This window comes from Helicoverpa zea, chromosome 10 (genome assembly GCF_022581195.2).
Source record: "Helicoverpa zea isolate HzStark_Cry1AcR chromosome 10, ilHelZeax1.1, whole genome shotgun sequence".
NCBI classification, from domain to species: domain Eukaryota; kingdom Metazoa; phylum Arthropoda; class Insecta; order Lepidoptera; family Noctuidae; genus Helicoverpa; species Helicoverpa zea.
Genome location: NC_061461.1, coordinates 1,741,024 through 1,761,715, shown reverse-complemented (window position 1 = coordinate 1,761,715; position 20,692 = coordinate 1,741,024). Strand labels below are relative to the sequence as shown.

Sequence of the window (20,692 nt, the reverse complement as noted above, 5' to 3'; positions counted from 1 at the left end):
GCGCAGGTTCGCAGCGCGACGCGGCTGTCCCACCGAAATCTACTCCGACAACGGCACCAACATGCACGGTGCTGACCGTGAGCTGCGTGAGGCCTGCCAGGAGGAGGCCAGCCGACGCGGCATCGCCTGGCGCTTCATCACGCCTTCCGCGCCTTTCATGGGAGGCGCCTGGGAGCGCTTAGTGCGGTGCGTTAAGACCGCGCTAGGCGCCACGCTGCACGAGCGCCACCCACGCGAGGAGGTCCTCGCGACGCTGCTCTGCGAGGTCGAGTACGTCGTCAACAGCCGGCCGCTCACCCACGTATCTGTGAGCGGCGACGACGACGAGTCCATCACACCGAACCATTTCCTGCTGGGCGGCTCGGCACGCCTGCCGAGCCCCGGCACGTTCGACGAGCGAGACATCGACAGCAAGAAGCACTGGCGGCGCGCCCAGATACTCGCCGACATGTTCTGGCGCCGCTGGGTGCGCGAGTACCTGCCCGAGCTCCAATACCGGCGGGAGCCGCACGCCCGCGGCCCCGCGCTGCAGCTGGGCGACCCCGTCCTCATCGCCGACGGCAACCTGCCTCGCAACACCTGGCCGCGAGGCCGGGTCGTGGCCGTCTACCCGGGCGCTGATGGTGAAGTTCGGACCGCTGACGTGCGCACCGCAGGTGGCATACTAAAGCGTCCGACGAAGAAACTCGTGCCGCTGCCTAAGTAACCGGGCAGTGCGGCATCACCGGCGTCGCGGCGCCCTGGCGCTATCACTGCGCCGTCGCTCACCGGAGATGCGGCATCGCTGCGAGCCAGAGCTACGAGTCATCGCTACGGGTCAACGCTTCGAGTCCCTACATCGTGTCATCGTGTCATCGTGTCATCGTTTAATAGACTAAATAGTGATAGTGAAAGTGAAAGTGATAGTGCCTACGCTCTGCCGCACGGCGGGAGAGATGTTCGCGACAGACGCATCCGTGCGCCGCGAGTGCAAAATCATAATGCCTGAGTGTTCGTGTATGCGCGTAACTATTTATACTCTAACAATTTTGTGATGAGGGTAATGAGCAAAAAGTGCCGTGAGCCGCGCCAAGGTATGTTTTTCACGTGCACCCTCCTTCTAAATTGTTATAGAATTGTGTTCAGATTTTGATAGTGATTTAATTTGTAAATTATAGCGTTTTTTGATACCAAATTGTAATAGTCTTGTAGCGGTAACCTTAACCTACATAATTTTGTATAATAAACCTAATAGTTCTGCCGTTTAAAGCCTGATTTACCTATGAAAACATTTCTCGATAGTAAAAATCCTAGACTTTCATTAGTGAAATAGTGTTTAACTGAAAGCCTAGGTTTCATTGTATACAAAATAACTTAATTTATAGAAATATTGTTAATAGTTTAAGTTATAGAGCAATAAATAATGTCTGTGTCTGTGTGTTCATTTCACATGCAAATTAACAATACTAGGGCTTAGGTCACATTGTTAGGATTACTATCGCCAGATAGCCCATGAAATGCCCTAACACACACTGCCTTTCGTATCGAGATACCCCCCATAGTTTGTTTTTTATCTCGAGATAATCTTCACATAAGGGCCGATTTCACATAGTTTTTTATAGTTATTCGGTTATAGTATTTCAGCCCTGAAGGTATGCAGGGTGTGTGTGGTATAGTTCAGTAGCGCACTTCATGGGGCGTCTGACGCTATGTGTCCTGTAATGATATCATGTACCAATTGTTTGTAATACGGCTGTTAAATTGAAAGGTCAATAAAACTGAGTTGGTCGGAGGGACGAGAAATCGAGGTGCTCGTCACGGTAAAGTTTCGAGCTCATTCGGTGCGCAAGCGCCGCCGTACAAATCGTAGTCATCGGTATGGATTTTTTGATAGTGTAACAAGTAAATAGTGAAAAGTAAATAGTGTAATTGTAGTATGGTAAGTGCGTCGAAGCTCGTCCCTTCAAGACTCCTGAAAAATATATGAAGACTTATTATTTCACCGGCATCCCTGAACCTATAGTAGCAGAGAGCCTAAAACCCGTCTAAACGTATTCTTGTTTCTGAAATTCCTGTTTCTCGCCACATCGTAAATACAGTCCACTCGCCCAGACGTCCAAGAACCAGCGACCGACGGGGCGTCAACGTCTCGAAGCCACCCCATAGTACCTGCTTCTGAGCTACGTCCGTCCCGCACAACGTTGTTAAAATAAACAAAACTTGGAGTACATCGGTCGCTAACAAATCGGCTTGTTATCAGCCGATCGGTGGCTATAAGTCGTGGCGTCGCATCGATAAATATCGATATAAAGTATCGACACCAGTCGCTGACGACACGCGAACTCGCACAACACTAATTCACGGGTTGACACGCGACTGTCATGGTGTACTCGCGATATCAGTTTGTGTGCTGGTTAGTTGGGGAGCTGGGGATTATTATAATATTTAATCACAGATACACATGAGCTTATGCGTACCTATCGAAAACAACTGATAGTTTCTTCATTTAATTTGATTATTAATTATCTCTAATTATCTGTAAGAGCTATTATTTTTATATTACCTTTTAATTTAATTATGATTAATATAATCAAAACTGTTGGTTAAGTACGACCAAGTAATAATAAAAGATGTTCATAAAGTTTTGACCTACATAAAAAACCCGAAAGATCCGCTAACTTATCCTTATTTAAAATCGTTATAGTATTCAAGAAGGTCTGATAACTCATGTGCAAAGTTGAAGGTTAAAACCTTGTCACCACATGCAAATTGTTGCGGTTAATACGATATTTTTACCGAATCGATGGTCATTCTTTCGTAACAATAGTGAAACTGTGAGTCACAAACTCACGAATTCTAAATCGTACTTGCGCAGGTGAGGTATGACACATTGCGTTTGGTGGTCCATACAAATAGAAATACCTATATTTTTAATTATAACTGTGACTGTGACTCTTTGCAAAGTGCTGTTAAGTCTTCTAATTTAGCTAGACGTGACTAGGCTGAGTCATCATCATCTGCCTTTTCTTAAGGTATATTGTGGTCAGCTTCTAGTCTTCCAAACCGCATCAAGCTCTGCTTATCATCGACAAACCATTGTGGCCGTTCCTCAGCCACCCATAGCCATGAATTGGTCCTTGTTTATTGTTTACACCTGCATATTCTCTATTAAGCTCCGCTTTTGAGACCCTATAAACAATGAAAACAAACAGTCCGACAATAAACCGTATTGTAACACCTCTAAGTAAACCAACGAAGTCCATAATCTAGGAGTGGTTTCCTCACAATAGTCGCGAGATCTGACCCCGCGACCCGATCGCCATTCAACGCCACATAATCACGTAAATATCACCCACAGAAGCTTTGAAATAAACCTGCGTAGACAAAAGTAAACTCGAACTTATTTCATACGAACCCTTAGGACTGATCACGCTTGCCTCGGAGGTGTCTCGACCATCCCAGTACGACTCACAACTACCGTTCAATGACGTCATCAGACAAAGACAGACATACACCAACGACATAAGAAAGAAAAGGACAGCTAGCAGATAAAAACAACATACCAAATACGGTGATCACATGTGACTAAATATCCCTATAAGTGACGATACCAAGTAATTATTGATACGAAATTTTCGCAGTTTTATCGTTTTATGTATAGAATCCATTTTAAAGTATGGCCGCGGTGATTTTTCGCAACGCGTTGCGCAGGAGTGCACGTTTTCGACACATGTGGTGTGCGCATGTGTGCGTAAGAAGATGTACTGCGTATGTTGGTCTCCGTTAGAGGTTTTTTCGTGAAGAAAACCTACAGGTCGGGTTTTCTAGCGGTGGTCTTGTTATTGTCATAATGTTGTTTAGAAATCTTCACACTTCTGTTTACTTATTGGGTGAACCATTCATCAATCCAATTTTACGAATTACGTAAGCTATGTAATAGATGAATTTTATTTTCACTTCTGCCTTTGTCACTTCAATATTTTTAGATACAGTACTTGTTTGTTAGTCCTGTTCCTTTCTTAGTCCTGTTGGGATTTTATTTACGCTTCGTAAGGTCATTGATCAGTTTTCTATTTCTAATGACTACTGTTCGACTGAAGTAAACTCTCATTACAGTATCATCTTCATCATTCTTTTGACCACATTTATTATTTGGGGTAAACGGCGTACCATACCTTCTTCGTTCCCAAGTAAGACCTTGCAACCGTATCATCTTACACACGATCTACCTTCATTACACTATATTAATTAAAATGTATCCCGTCCAGCTCTTCATCATGCTCTTAAGAAATATAAATTTCCACCTGAAGGTGAAGGTTATGAGAGTAAGCTATCAGAATATGTATCTATGTTACCGTGACAAGTCCCAATCAATTGGCAATGAACCCTGGCTGGTCACACCGATCTTGTAGATGTAGATCATACCTGGTTACTGTAATTATAACGGGGGAAAGATATAAGTTAATGTTTCTGAACATAAATATACTGAGAATAGTTTTATGCTAAACTGCAAACGTGTCTGATAGAGTTTTTTAATTAGAAGATTGGAATAATGTATTTTTGGGCCAATTTGGGATTCATATATCCTTAAAACGCCAAGATTTAAGTACCATTATCTAGTTAGGTAATCTTACTATAGAGTAGATCTAAAGAATTGAGAACCTCCATTTTTACCAGACTTCCCCAAAAAGGAGGATTACAAGGATGGTTCTCAATTCAGAACTCGTTTAAACATAGCCTGTGAAGGCTATGTTAAAAATCACGGATTAGTCTACAATGAGAAGAAAAGTGTAGTCATGGTCTTTGAAGCTGGTGGTCGATGTTTGAAAACAATACCTCCTGTGAGGTTGAATGGTACGGTTCTGCAGAGGACCTATAATTTTAAATATCTTGGTCATATATTGACCTCCAACTTAAAAGATGATCTAGATATTGAGAGGGAAAGAAGGGCGCTGTCGGTCCGAGTTAACATGATTGCTCGCAGGTTTGCTCGTTGCAACGTAGCTGTCAAGCAAACTTTATTCCGTGCTTATTGTACCTCTTTTTACACGTGCAGCCTGTGGACATCATTTACTCAGAAATCGTACAGCGCCATTCGAGTACAATATAATAACGCGTTCCGGGTCTTAATGGGGCTGCCTCGCTTCTGCAGCGCATCAGGGATGTTTGCTGAAGCTCGCATTGACTGCTTCTACGCAACAATGAGGAAAAGATGCGCGTCCCTGGTGCGCCGTGTGCGGGACAGCCCCAACACCTTACTGCGCTGTATAGCGAGTAGACTCGACTGCCTGTATATGAATCACTGCTGCAGACTTTCCACTTCGGTGATAGACCTGCAGTGGTGATTTGATACAGGCAGTTATCTTAGGTTAGGATGCTTTGTTTTGGAATTTACTAACATAGTAATTAAGTAAAATTGTTACTAACAAAATGAGTCATGGTCACTTGAATAAATGAATTTAATATATAATATATAATACAACACGTGTAACCATTTCAGTGAATATGGCTAAAATAATCGAACAATACTTACGCATCCTTCCTAAACCTACGGTGAACTTTGCAAGCAAGTTATCAATAATCTAACTTGTGAACCAGTCAAACAAAGCGGGGAACATCTTAATAATGATCTTCTACAAGTTATAATTGCAGTAGTTCAGCAAACAAACAGCCGGTTATCTCAAGCTATTATCTTGCTTTATAGTCATAAATTGAGATTTTAAATGTTCGGCGTGAGGTACACTGGCGTTTGTTAGTGAACGAATATTATGTATGCAACTTTTATGGAAATATTTAAGTATGTGGTCTAGTTTCAGTATAGTCTAGGATTGAAAAAAGCAACATTCACTTGACCTAATCTACATACTTGATGATTCTCCGGTCTTTACGGTCTTAATGTCAACATTTACTATGGCACACATTGTTGTTATCAGATACAAAGTTAAAAACTTCATATAACGCACTTACGATAATTAGTTCAGAAAAGTAAAAGAATAAATATCTGCAACATATTAGTCAGCTGCTTCATATCCATATCCAACTGGCAACATAAAAACACAAACTTATTGTTATGTTGGCAACATAAAGTTGTGAGTGCACACCCGGCTTTATGCCCTAGGCGCCGTTGAGACCGTATCTTTTAGATCTACGCGCATGCGTACTAACATTAGCACTGTTTATTACTTAGCTCACCGATATCATACTTAGATTTCACTTAGCACTTTATACTGACAAGCGAAAACTCACCTAACCACATAAATCAGAAGGTCCAAACTTCTCTGGCTTCAACAAAAACGTTTAAACATTTTGGTTATCACGTCGAAGCCTATTGATTTAAACAGATAGGATAAAATTGCTTTTGTCTCTTTTTAACGCGTAAGTGTTACGTAGTTTTATCTCTTTCGTCTAAGAAAATCTATTTGCAATGTTGGATATCTGGTCTCAAATCTTAGTGTCCAAATGTGATTTATTGGTACAAATATGTGAAGGCTGGTATCTGAATTGCGTTAAAGATCTTTTCTGTATTCTTGGTAACTAAATAATTTTATTATCAGCTAATATCGAATGAATTTTACGAAGTATTATTGTTTATTGAGAGATTTAATCGTTGAGATTCTCCACTTAAAACTTTTGTATTTAGTCATCCAGTCTTATCTTATAATTTCTTACAAATGTTGATAGAACTACAATATTAATAAATGAAACTTATTCATTTAATTCTTGACTACTAGAAACTGCTTTTGGTTCCTAATTGTTTCAAGTCTGTCTTATTGCAGAATTAATGGATATCAATCGCCACCGCTCCATTAATTCTACCTATAACGAGTCTATCATTTCCTCAATGTTTATTTATATTGTCTCCAACATCCGCATCACAGTTCAACACTCCCTTATCAGATTCATCATAATCATCAGACTTCAGATCAAAATCTTCCCCCTACATCCCCCAATCAGTGTCACAAAATGAAACCAGTCCATTCACTATATTACCAAGCGTTAGTGATACAATTTCCACTGTGGGAACGAGATGAAGTTATGTATCTTCTATAGGCCCATCTTTGTCTGTACTACTGAAATCTGGATCACTAAGATTTTATAATATCCCAGTTTTATTTAAACTAAGTATAATCTATGGTTTTGCACGCATCCTGAGGGAAGCATTACCGCGTTCAGCTCAAAAGTATCCTACAACTGTTTGAAGAGTTATATCTGATTCTATATCAGTTCAGCGGTTTTAGCGTGGTTTCACACTTAAGCTGATTCCATTTCCACCTAAAAAGTATCCTACATCCCCCAGGATACCATCTAACTCCATACCAAAATCTACCTTAATCAGTTCAGCGATGTTACAGTGAGAGTAACAAACAGTCCAAATAGACATACCAACTTTCGTACTTATAATATCAGTGAATATTGATATTAATATCCCGTAACAAGTGAATAGGATTGACAGGTAACCAGACCCGTTCGGTTATCGCTTCATCGACGGACAGGTGTACAAGGAAACCCTGACAACTGAACCGCGGTTATGTGAATGAATTATAAATAAATTTAATATATGTAGGTACACGAAAGTTGTGATCTGGTTGAGGGTTTCGGAGAAAGGGCGAAATTGAAAAAGTTGTGAAAAATAAGAAAAAAAATAATTTTAATTGACGAAGTAAAAATAATTTTGAATATGTTTACTTGGTGTGGTGAATATCGTTTGTACGTATATATGTTTCTAAATAACTGTCAAATTTGAAGTCAAATCGGAACAATCAATTCAATACATGATGTGTGCGATCGAAAATCCACTTCGCAATATAAAAGTTTTTTTTGTGCAAATTATATAAATCCAAAATACTTGAAATTCATTTTGACGAACGCAATAAGTCGCCGTTGTTCTGAGCTTTTTGATGTCCAACGTGAGGGGTCAAAGATCGACACAGTGCAACAACAATGATATGCCAAGTGGAGCAATGAAATGTCACAAAGCGACGGATCTAAATAACGTCTACGTTCAAACGAACTGATTGAATTTAGCATTAAGTCGTAACTAAATTTTTCCTCTTTAAAATACTGCCGTGTCTTTAAACTAATTATTTAGGGTCAACGTTTGACCTCCTGGCCTTTTTTGATAGACTAAATTTTCCTCCTATATTTTAATTAGGATAATAGATAATGATTCGGATGGCACGTTTAACTGTAGGTCCCGGCTGTCATTGAACATCCTTGGCAGTTGTTACGGGTAGTCAGAAGCCAGTAAGTCTGACACCAGTCTAACCAAGGGGTATCGGGTTGCCCGGGTAACTGGGTTGAGGAGGTCAGATAGGCAGTCGCTTCTTGTAAAGCACTGGTACTCAGCTGAATCCGGTTAGACTGGAAGCCGACCCCAACATGATTGGGAAAAAGGCTCGGAGGATGATGATGATTAATTAGGATAATAAAAATTGCTGAAGCTCCTTGGAGTATTTTCTCATATTTACAAATAATACCTACTGATCTATATTTTACAGCTGTTAGGACCTAGATAACTTTTTAAGAATAAACACCAAAACCGATTATTTCATCATCATCATCATTTCCCTTATAGCTAATATATTTGGCGTCAGCGCAGCGTCTCTCAAAAGAGAGCGAATAACACCAAAAAATATGCAAAAAAATATTTTCAACACATTCCACCTGAAGAAAAAAAATCCACACTTATCAAAATCAGATCTAGCCATCTGTACGCAACGTCAAAAAGACAGTCACGTACTTTAAGTTGATGTGTGCGAATGTCCGCTGACCCCGGCGAGAGATATCGATAAATGGGGCACGCGCGGCCGAGATAACGCGCGGACGGGGCGCGTCGTGACGTCACTTCCTTGTCGGCGCGTGCGCCGCTCTAGTAAATGTGAGGTGCAAGTTGGGGGAGTTAGCGGGTGTGGATGTTGTATTTTGACTTCGATATTAAGGATGAGGTTAAGTACCCAATTATGGGATGAAATTAATCTACTCGTACATATTTAGGTAAACCAGAATGAGGTTTTTATATTATATGTAGTAGTGCTATAAATGTAACGTGAAATAACGTATTAAAAGTTTAAAGTGAATCCTGGAACAGATTTCAGTTTTAAAATATGTCAAAGTTATTTTATAAAAGCTCAAAATTCCACGAAAAACCGATAGATACGGATACACCACAGCCTGCTTCCTCAAAGCCTATTTATTCACCCATGACTTGAACCACACAACCAACGCGAGGCCGCATCGCTTCCGCCACTATACCAAACACAAAACACCACATATCCATCTTATTTCTTAGACAATAAGGGGGAAAATGCAATAACAAAATTGTAACTTTAAGTTAGTGTACGTTTTTCAAGCGGCGTCGTTTAAAAGAGTTCAACGGGGTGCCTTGAGGATGTCCGTTTGGCTTAAACTAGAATCTTAGTAAACATGCGTTTAGGTGTATAACTGGTATTTTCTATCGGTTTTTGTGATTGTAGAAATATTCTCAGGTACTTCCTTAACACTTAGGTAAGGCGAGGCTCCTCTAGTATGTAGTAATTAAAGATCAAGGGCTTGGAAAATACCTACATTTTAAGTAATGGGAAAAGCTGCATTTGATTCTAGAATTCTAGATGATTTTATGCAACACTAGCCGTTTTTCCGCAGTTTCACCCGTGTTCCGTGGGGATTACAGCCCGTACCGGGATAAAATATGACCTATATTACTCGGGATTTGTGTAACGAACAAACAAACCAGAATAAACCTCTATATTATATTAGTGTAGATTAATCCTTAAAATCTTTCAATAATAACATAAAAATATTAACTCTTCCGTTGTAAACTGAAAAACACTGGCTTCAACCAATTTATCTACAGTCAAAAACGTTGTAACCAGAATGCAATCCATTTGCGTCCGAACCGTTTTTGTTCGAGTCGTAGATTGGATTACACGAACATACATACAACGGAAAATTGCATATTGACCCGATATTGATTGATTGGAGTAGTCCGAGCTGCCCAAATATAGTGCAGCTTGAAATATTGCCTATCCGAGCTATTGTGTTTACATGAATGTCCGCAGTGTCAGACAGTTATAACAGAAAAAGTTGTAGGAATAAGCGTTTCGTAAGCTGAAAAATAAAAGCGATAGTAAGTAGGAATAAAATTAATCATCCATATAGACTGGATAGAAAAGTTGACGGGAAAATCAATTATTATAACTGGGAAAATTATAAGACCTCAAAACAATTTTGAGGTCTTATAGTGCAAAAGTCTTATAGTGTATCGTTGTAGATCCTTTTTCAAATTTAATAGTCGTTCACGCATATTTTTTTTATTATTTACAAGTTTATAAAAGGTATTATTTGTATTATTTGTAAAAAATTGTATAAGTATATGTTTATTGTATATATTTTTTTTTATCTTACGTTATTAATTACAAAAAGTTCTCCGACGCATTTGAGTACAGCCTTTTCGATTATCCTACAAACACCAACGTTATTTACGTAGATTTCATATTTATTACACACCAACCAACGGTTACCGGTGGTTCAATTAAACCGTGGGATATACCGGCCAATTCGGCTGGGCATTAAAAATCAATTACCCAAGGCGCCCGCGGCTTCTCTGTTCATGATTAATATTGATATGAAAATATACTACAGTGACCTTCTGACCGATGACTAGACGGTGTAAACAAGTCAGGAAGAATATTTAATGCATAATAATTGTCTGGCTATGAAACTACTGGTATTAAATTCGGGCTATGTGATGTATGGATGATGTGGCAATTGATTTTTTGTGATATTTCGAGAATATCTGTATTGAAAGCTGTTTGACGGTTTTGTCTATGATATATTTTTTAAAGTGTTAAAGTGGATTTACCAATATGAAATAAGGAAAAAGTAAGTTTGCTTGTCCATCGGTGGCGCTTGAGAACGGACGTGTTACTTTTTATCTGTTGAAGGAAATTAGTTCCCATAGGATGCGGTTAACAGCGAGTTTATTCGTGTGAAAATCATAGCTGATTGAGTAGCAATTTTCACAAATTACCCTTTTTGAAAGTAAGTCTTTAAATAGTATTTCTTCTAAAATTTCTAAGTACTTAATACATGATAAAGGATGACACATGATCACATTTACATATACGATGATTTATTTATATTCTTTCGGCACGTGCATCAAATACCGCTAGGTAGGTATATAGCCTTCAACGGCTTGTGATCTGTTTCTCAGAATGCTGATGACGCTCCAGATTTTACTCAGATATATCGATCAGTTAGGGGTCCTCAACATTTTCCAAATACTAAGTATATGTTATTAAGATTAATGCTGAACTGTTTTATATTTTATCAAATTAACAATGATGGTAGGCATCGGTCACAGCCAGATACTGATATGAAATAAACGTAACTTTTTCTTTGTCTATGGTTATAACGCTGCAGTCCAAAAATATATAGTGTACTTGAAATAAATAAATTTCTTTGAACGTGTATGTAAAGAGATCGTTTACTGAAATACATTGTGCAGAGAAAACAGCAACTTCATTACGTAAGAGGATTATCTTAACAGAAAGCGTGTAATTTAATCGTCTTTTATTACAAGAATCGAATCTCTTGAAAATGTTTGCGATCCCGCATTGATCGCGCAAATCTGAGCCGTGTCGGATTGCATTACAATCAGCGATCATTATTTTAAACATTTACTTTGACAGGTCAAAGTACGGAGGTCACATCGAATGATCTTGATACTGTCACTAGAACAATGTAAGTATCATAAGTTCCTTTGGTTTTCATCCTTTGGAACATTTTTGGTTTTCCGAAATGTGAACTCCAAAGCATTGTAAAGGAAAGTCACATGTCACATCAAGTTTTAAGACACGTAGTCGGCAGACTTTTTGTGCCACCGCAAAAGTAAAACGCTCTGCAACCAACAAAAAATTAAAGAAGAAAACGAGCAGCATAAATAAATTACCGCATGTTCTTACTGCGGCTTTTTATCGATAACAATTTGCTGCATGCAGTTGACATCTTGCGGACACTAGCGACCGTGCAAACTTCCACTGACAGCCAATGTTTAGTCTTAAAAAATCGATTAAAAACAGAATTGTGCTGCTCGTTCGAACTATCGATATTAACTTTTGACAGGTGACAATTTCCCGCGTGCTATCGACTACCGACTTTTAGAATCGAATATCTTTATTTAGTTTTTTGCATAGATTAGTTAAGCTATCTTCGTAATGAAATCTATTCAACTCTATGTAAATTTTCTTCGCATCGGGTCTGGAAGACATTTAATTACATCGCATTGGTGAATAAAAAAAATGATTCGTCAAATCGAGTTTGGCGGCTGTGAGTGCCGGCTTTTTGCTGGGACTCAATGTTAATTTTATGAAGTTTAATTAAAATTGTATTAACAATTCATGAGTCCGCGGGGAGCCTTTCGTTAAACTTACTGGCTTTAATTTATCCTTGCGGCCGGTGTGAGATCCGAACGTTTGCTGGCCGCAGATCAATTAGACAGTTGAAAAGAGAATTGCAATACCTAAGTCTAACGAGGCTCGCATTTTTCTTGGTTTCTCAAGTAAAACCCATATGAAAAGTTTTTCTGACAGCGATATTATAACAGTAAGCGCAAACGCTTCCGAGAAGCAACTGATCTGATAGCATTAATCAATTAAATTATATTTTTTGTTGACCGCAGTTTAAAAAAAAACTCTGGTTGCTTAAAGCCTTCACGGTAGGACAGATGTCGTTCAACGCATTTTTTCTGCATTTTCATTAAAGCAGCAGTCTTGAGATGCATCATGCTTGAATTCGCGAAATAAAAAGAAATCTACTTAAAACAATTGCCGCATTGTTACGCTCAATCAAGAAGGTACATTATTCAAATTAAAATAATTACGGAAGTTTTTCTGTTTGTCCAAACAATGCCAGTGGCTCGCACTTTTAACCATGACGTACTCTTTTATTGTTAAATTATTTTAACGGTTATTGCACTATGAATATTTATTCAAACTTTATCTTTTTTCCCAATTTAATCGGATTAGATGCGAGTGAGACGTAAACTGAGGCAGGTGTCGTCAACATTTCGGGAAAATAAAATTTGAATTCAATGTGTCGTGGTGATGATAATTTTCAATTCTGAATTCAAATGTGTTTGAATATTTATTGTGTAACGAGAAGTGGAGCCTTAATGCCTATTACTGCTGTACACAATGCTTCATGATTATTTCGGTTGTTTGTTGATGAATTATAGATTTTTGCCATTTAGTAATTACACCTGTCAAAAAAAAAATACGCAGCACAAAACCTCATTATTCTTTAGACATTTATGCCGACAGAAGCTGTCAGAAGATGCACGCAATTGACAGATTGTCAGGACTTAAGTCTAGAACAACAGTGGGTTGTCAAGCGTGTCGCATCCAGTATCCTGTTAATTAATTCCGTGTTTGACACGGTCCCCTGCATTGATCTGCTCGCGTGTGTTAATGAAACATGCAACATGCTCCTATCAGCTGTTTGTGGGGATATCTCGTGTTGTCATCTTTGACAGGGAATATAGGTTAGTGGGTTACATAGCCTTTTAAGTAGGACCTGGGAAAATATGCATAAAGAAGATGTGTAAGGTTTTATAGTTTTGGTAATTAAAACGAACTTTTTGGGAAGTAAAATGAGAACGAGAGGCAGACTTACTAAAACCCATCTTTGTTTCTTCTGAAGTCCTTTTGTACCAGGGTCGCTTTAAACGGCTTAGAGGCTGCGGGATTTTTGCAAATATGCTAACCGCTAAAGTTTCTTTTAATCAGGTCAGGGTGATAATTAGGTACGTAAGGATCATTAAGGAATCAAACCTTTCGTTCAGTTTAATTAGCCTAATTAAAGGGCCGGATAATTAGATATCTACAAACAGTTAATAAACTACAACATAACTCTTATAATATTATCATAACAAAATACAAACCAATATTTACAACCTCGTTATCCATACCGAATGAGATTAACTTATGGCAATTTGCAGACAATGCGCGGCTAGCATCATGAATGCGAGCGTTGCACCTGTTTGGCGCTATAATGAAGTGTTTCAATCATGTGTGGGTACTTAGCGCATCTTAGCTCGTCTTAGCGCGTCTTAGTGGGCTCTAGCGCAATGATTTGTGAACCGTGATGGTTATTAAGTATATTTTTGTAATGCAGGTGTTGTTTGTTGATTTTTAGGGTTCCGCGGATACTTTACTCTTAAGCTATATGTTTAAGGATAAATGTGCGGTATGAGAGAAATTACCGGTAAATTATTTACTTAAAGCATGTATTGAAATTTGAACGAAGTGTTATCCAGCTTACATCCTTGACGGAGAGGTTTTAGTCTACGTTTATTGAAAAATCCGTAAACTATGAAGATTTTTAACGCCATGAAATCGGTATAATACAAGCTACTTGTGATAAAATTTCTCATACTATTTCTATGTATGAAAATCACAACGCTTATTGACAAATTCATATTCTCTACAATGAGATAATTGCGACTTAAGCTTATCCTCACTAATAGTAGTTATGTATTTACGGTCACGTACATTCGTTACTATTAATTTTGACACGCAACAACTGTAAGTTTTTGTCACTTATTTAACTTACTCTGAAGTTTTTACTTAACAGAACAATGAACACAAAAAGTATCAACTTCTTACTGAATAAAAGTAATGGTATTTGATGCACGTGTTTAAATGCAGTGAACATGTGCTTATATCGGTGTTTTTTTCAAGTCGATATAAAAATATAGATTTATTTATAGGCTTTGTTAAAGAAACTGTATGTTCCTACGTTAATCATGTATTACGTACTCATCTACTTTGTCTGAGACAGTGATTGTAATCCATGTCCCGCAGGTTAGTTCTATATTTTCCAGTGATGTTTAAGTAATACCTATAACTTAAGAGTAGGGAGGTAATTAAATAAATAAAATAAATAAATAAATAATGTCGGGACACTTTTTCACACACGGTTGGTTAGCCCCATGGTAAGTTATTAATTAACTTGTGTTATGGGTGCTAACACAACTGATAAACTACATATAGCTACATATATACATATTTATAAATACATATTGTAACACCCAGACCACGGCCAACAAGCATGCTCATCAAAGAAATGTCGATCGAACCGGGAATCGAACCCGGGACCTCAGATTCGGCAGTCCGGCTTGGTGACCTTTGCGCCACAGAGGTCGTATTTTTGTTTGTATTTTATTGTTTGAGTGAAGAGCCAAAGATCTGCTTTATAAATTGGCAATTTGTTGCTTCTCTTTATATATCTTTCTGCTGATTTTATCGAATAACAGTAAAATGGAAGGAATCGTTGCACAAATAATCTTATCGAGTAAATTCGGGAGAGACCAGAATCAGCATTACTTCCGAAATTCAAAATTATTCTGAGTGACCACAGGGTAGTCACAACAGTATGCAATTTGTCATAATTTAATGTATCAAAAATGAAAGTTAGTTATTTTTATTTAGTTATAGAAAGTAAATATCTGAATGCTATAAGTAGCTACTGCATTGAGGTATTGTGTGAGTTTGACCTAGTTCGCCTAACAATTAAACAAAGCAAATGTTTTCTTTAAGGCACTAAAACAATTACCGCCTTCGAACAAAATGCTCATCAAGTATATTTTCTCCACAAAAAAAAAAAACAACACAAATACATAGGTGTGCACATAATTAACCATACAATACTTTTTCACTCCAAATTTCGCAACACAAGATAACACCCCACGTGAAAGTTTACTTTTAATACACCGCTATTTTTACTCTGTGGCGCTGTTCAGTTAATAAAGTGTGGTGTCAGTGGGTGAAAGTCCTCATATTTATTTGGTGGTCGTGCTCATCCTTATGTAACTTGGCACTGGGTTAATGGAATTTATTTACATATATTTCGCGCCTAGGGGCTAGTATTCATTTTTGGATGGGAGGACAATTAATGTACTTACTATAATTTTTGAGGATTCATGAAGCACTATACTTTAGGTCTTTGGGTGAAACAAATCTTATCTATACTAATATTATAAAGCTGAAGAGTTTGTTTGAACGCGCTAATCTCAGGAACTACTGGTCCGATTTGAAAAATTCAAGAAAACATATTTTTAATACAGATTCTTTAGAAACTAACGGGGTCGAACATACCATATGCAAACCAAACTGTTTCATTCAAATCCATATACAGCAACCAATTGAGATAACTACAGTTTAGCTTGACTAAACACACAATGTACGTGAGGAGTGTGAAAACATCACGGTGACTCACTCGGTTCCAGGTAGAACCTAGTGTCCTGTGTTTAGCACGAGTCGAGGTTGTCACTGTGTGAAATTTCGTCAAGGTTTGAGAATGGGTTCAGGGTGAAAGGTGTAATGTATCGGTGATATCATACTATGTGCTTAAGGATGTTTTCTTTGTATATTTGCCAATTGAAGTCTCTTTTATAAATCTATATTCGCAGGAGCACACAAATATGCCAAATATGAAATGCGCGAATTGCCAATTGCCAAAGGACAATGGGCAGATTGGTATACCCCACCAATAGCAATGTCATATATATCATTGGATAGGCCTTTTTATGTAGAACAACATTTACTATGACAGCTTTGCTGAAATGTTTGTCCGTTCTGAGATATAGATCAAAAACTGTGCAAAAGTTAGAACTAAGTAATCTATTGATAACTCAAGTTTTTAAAGGAAAATCTAAGTACTACCAAGTGTAAGTCTTGTAAGTGCTACCTGCTGTGCCCGTTAGGGTCCATAATTGTTACTATTATGTAGCATTTCAACCTTTTATTGTATCAACTGGATTTTGGGCGTAATGAGAAACCGCACCAATAGCAAAGTCATATATATCGTTGGATAGGTCTTTTTAATTGGAACAATATTTACAATGACAGCTTTGTTCTATTGTTTGTCCGTTATAAAAGGTTGAAATGCTACATACCTAATAGTAACAATTATGGACCCTAACGGGCACAGCAGGTAGCACTTACAAGACTTACACTTGGTAGTACTTAGATTTTCCTTTAAAAACTTGAGTTATCAATAGATTATTTAGTTCTAACTTTTGCACAGTTTTTGATCTATATCTCAGAACGGACAAACATTTCAACAAAGCTGTCATAGTAAATATTGTTCTACATAAAAAGACCTATCCAATGGTATATATGACATTCCTATTGGTGGGGTATACCAGGTCCCATATATTTGTGCCCATTGTCCTTTAATGGATGATATGCCAAATACACTCTTTAAAATTAAAAAAATGCTGCTTACTAACCCAGATACCTGGCCAGCTACATAGCCCTTGGTAAGACTGGTGTCAGACTTATTGGCTTCTGACTTCCCGCAACGAAGGCCAACGATCTTTAAATTTCATTTAGGTATACAAAATTGATATCGGCCAGCTAGATCTATTCAATGTTATTGCAAGCAATTGCACGATACATCGTATAATGATATGTTTTTGTTAATACTCATCTATGAATCACTTGCAATCACCGTATTGAAAGATGTATAGCGATAATATACCAAAGGCGACGCTATTGACTTGTCAACAAAAGGTCGTGGGGTCAAATCTTAACCCTTTAAATATGCGATGGACGTTTACTTCGACAAGTAACTTGCACGTTAAACTTTTAGATAAATGCAGAATAAGTAACATTTATTGGTTTAAAAGTTGATAAAAAAAAAACGATTTATAGAATTTTTTAATAAATAAATTAGATGATAACTTGCCGTTTCATTGTTTAGGCATTTTGGCTTCTTTTGTATATATGTAATCCCTTATATACCTACTGAGTTACGTACTCTCCTGTAGACTCCTTTATGTATCCCCTTATTTACTTCGCTTATGAGAGGATACAACTGAGTTAAGCCGCATATAAACATTACAAAACTTTGAAGCTGGTATATTCAAAGGTCATAAAGATTGAAACGGCGCGGCGTTTTATAATATAAGCAACATCAATTGACACTACAATCGTTCTAGGGCGACAATAAATCGTAATTGTTATCGAATTTAATGGATGCTTGAACACATCAAAGGACCACAAAATTCCTAGCATCTAGCACCTCGAACAATATAATGCCAAATCTTGATCTATTGCTAACAGCCTAGGTGTTGAAGATGCACACTATAAATTATGATTTTATTTGCCTACCCCTTTTGCAACTACATAGACGTTTTGGCGACATCAAGTCTAAAAGAATACAACTGAGTATCAGGGATTAGATTCCCAATCAGACTGACCTGAGTTTAGACAATACCCCATTGTAAGGCTGCCTGTCCTGTGCGGAGTGGAGCTAGGCAGCCTAGCTCCGCTCCGGTGGACAGGCAGCCTTAGACTGGTTTTCATAATTATGTTCTTGCATCTGACTATTTTCGATATGATTGTGGATGACACTCAAGACTCACGGCTTTTCGCTTTCTGAGCCATAGATAAGTCTGAGACAAAGATGGTCTCCCATCCACTTACAGACCTCGGCAAGCTCCTCTTTACCTTGATCAACCAGCCCTTGCATTTGTTACTCCTCACAATTTAATACGAGTGACGTCATTATTGTGACAAAAGCGAGTGAATGCGAGTAACATTAGATAAGTTTGTGTGTTTGTATTAAAACGGACGGTTTGACCTTTGATTCTAAGCTCTTGGATGTTCGAGTAAGTTGCATGTATTATGTTACTGTTCAGGGTATTGAGATGGGTTGTAGAGCGCAAGATATGTTACTCTTCATTGTAGAGTGAGTCATGTGCGATTTGGAAGTACACAATACACATAATAATAAGTATGAAAAAAAGTTTTTGATTGGATAGGGCAGATTATTTTTAAGCGTTGTTTTTAAGACTCATATTCTAAGCGTTTTTGCATGAATAAGAGGTTTCAAATTTAAGGATCCTTCGAAACCTTATTTAAATTATATAATATAATATTTTTAACAGTGTTATATCATTTCTTCTTTTGCTCCAGAGCCATTTTTCTTACAATGCTACAGCGACGCTTTAGAGACGCGCTTTTCTTCTGGGTTTGTCTAATTCATACTGAAAGTTGAATCTAAAATTAGTTAGCAAAGGTAACTCGTGATGCGTAGGAGTTAAGTGGACTTAATTTATCTTTGTTTTACGTCACTATGGTTTACTTGAAGTCTGATCCAAAGTTATATTTGTATATTTTAGAAATAGTGATTCATCATCATTTTTTATATTTACTAGGTCACTGGTAATTAAGCAGTTGGTAAAAGATAAAAGAAAGCATATAAAAACTGTTCTTTGAAAGGATATTATTAGACATAAATTAGCTTTAAAACTATATTTTTATTGCCATGATCTACATATATTTTGTATATGAAGAAAGTCGTAAAGAAAAACTTATAAAAAGTCTTTCTTAAACAAAGCCTTATAACCCACATTTCTAATACTGTAGGTACCTACATTACAAAGAACAGGTCTGAAATAAAAAAAAACACATGCTTATAAAATCTATTCCTGCTAACTACGCAAGTAATTTTCTCTTTTTATATTAACTACAGCGTCATAATTAACTTCTTCAATCAGACATTAAGTACGAAGATAACTATCTGACTGATTAAGCAGAAGTAACAAACGGAGTCTTAATCAATTAATTAACGAATAAATCTCGCGGCCAAATAAGCTTAATTTCTTGTATTAAAAAGTTTATCAGTTACCGCTGCATCTCGCCCTTGTGAAGCTCAGCAAATTGTTATAATGTACGTAACTAAGAACAGAAGGTCAGCTTTATGTCAATGGAATAGAAATCTCCGGTATTGTAGCTAGGAACCTATGTATAGTGTTTCTTTGTCGTGGTGGTGTGTCTATTGTTTCAAGCAGGCTGATGTTTTTCTCCAGTTGAAATTACTAAGCAAGTAGGTATTATACAATAAGCAAGTAAAATATAACTTTTCTGAGACATAAGGGTATTATTTCCAAGAGTATCTTGGATACTAGAGGTACTTGACTGAGTAAAGCTCAAGAAACAAAAGAAAACTTCTTGAGGAAACCTGGATATCAAATTAACTTGCCAAAAGCTTATTGCAGTTTTACTGATACCCCCTTTCCTTCTATAGAAATATAATAAGAGCTCTGTGCCTGCAGTGAGATCATGAAAAAAGCTGATGATGAGGCAAACAGATACACCCTATTAATAGATTATTTAGGTTTCAGCGGTAGCCAAAAGTGATACCGATTCAGTGGGTTTTATAAGCGATCTTTTGCCAATTTTCTATAGCTGTTTTTGTGAACCTTCTGATTCAACTTACCAGTGCAATTATATGATTCACCGGTCCCCGGTCAAGGGTACGTCAGCTCGCGTTAATTTTAACATTACGCTCTTTTATGCAGAAGGTTGCGCAAATGGCCCGAACTTACTCCTTTTGTTGTAATCTTTTGTCTTGGAGGGCATATATTGTTCTAGATATTTTATTTTACGACTTAAATGGACGTAGATCATGTAGATTGGAGGTACAAAATATTTTAAGTTTTGTACGTTGCTTAAGAACTGAATTTGGGTTAATCTGGTTGATTTGATAAATATCAGGGCTTGTTCCTGTGCCCTTCAAAATATGATAGAAATTGAAGCCTTTAAATACAAAATGTATTTAATAAAGTTTTTATTTCCAAAAACCTTATAATAAAATACAGCATTATCCGATTGATCCGAATCTACATTATGTGGTTATGATACAC

At 37.6% G+C, this 20,692-nt stretch overlaps 1 protein-coding gene across 2 annotated transcripts in view; it reads left to right on the top strand.

Moving 5' to 3' along the window:
- Nucleotides 1-20,692, top strand: part of LOC124633726 (serum response factor homolog) — a 221,768-nt gene that overhangs the window by 82,461 nt on the left and 118,615 nt on the right. The window lies entirely within an intron of this gene.